At 46.1% G+C, this 726-nt stretch overlaps 1 long non-coding RNA gene across 1 annotated transcript; it reads right to left on the bottom strand.

Moving 5' to 3' along the window:
* LOC123964920 lies at positions 1-656 on the bottom strand. The gene is made up of 3 exons (XR_006823568.1): positions 530-656; positions 170-286; positions 1-25 (listed from the first exon to the last, which is right to left on the bottom strand). It is a non-coding gene; the product is annotated as an uncharacterized LOC123964920 (long non-coding RNA).
* Positions 657-726: the final 70 nt, after the last annotated feature.

Here is a 726-nt window from a genome sequence, read left to right as displayed (position 1 = left end):
GACTCCATGTCCTTCTGAACCTCGCCTGTGATGGGCAAGAAGAACTTAGTGCACTACTACTATCTACCAGAAGTAAATAAAGCCAAGAACATTTGAGCGTAGCATACTGGAATTGTGCAACATGTTCTAATTTTGATGTTGGATAAATTGGATAAATCTGCACACCTACCTGAAAAGTATGTGATGGACAGGCCCAGTATCGCTGGTGGGAGCAGAGACCAGGTGTAGAAATCAAGGAAGCTGAAGTAGAAAGCCACAGAGCTTCCAAAATACCCATTGACTGAATCTGGATGAAGCAGCAGACAGAGGTGTTTGGTGTAAGTGCATACACTGTTCAATTGTCTTACAGGCAGAAAGTAGAGGGTTGCCCACACAGCCATCTATTGTAAAGTCCAACTCCCCGCAGGGGTGCCACATGCATGAAAAACTGAGACTGTGGCCATATTTGCATTCGTTTCTGTATGTGTGTGCATAAACAGTCATGTGGTATTGTATGTGTGTGTGTGTGTGTGTGTGTTGCATTTCTTACCCAGTGGCTGAGCCAGCTGATTCCCAGAGTACCAGGCTTTACTAAGATCCTTCAGTTTGGCCGGGATGTGGAGGGGAAACATGTCCACAATAACACCAGCTGACCCAAGCTTCTGCCCTGCAACAACACAGCGTTACACAAAGCTACACTTCAACCCGGAGAGATATGAGAACATGGCACTGGTGAAAGAGGGAGAG

This window comes from Micropterus dolomieu, unplaced genomic scaffold, assembly GCF_021292245.1.
Source record: "Micropterus dolomieu isolate WLL.071019.BEF.003 ecotype Adirondacks unplaced genomic scaffold, ASM2129224v1 contig_6486, whole genome shotgun sequence".
NCBI lineage: Eukaryota > Metazoa > Chordata > Actinopteri > Centrarchiformes > Centrarchidae > Micropterus > Micropterus dolomieu.
This window is presented reverse-complemented; position numbering and strand designations above follow the sequence as displayed.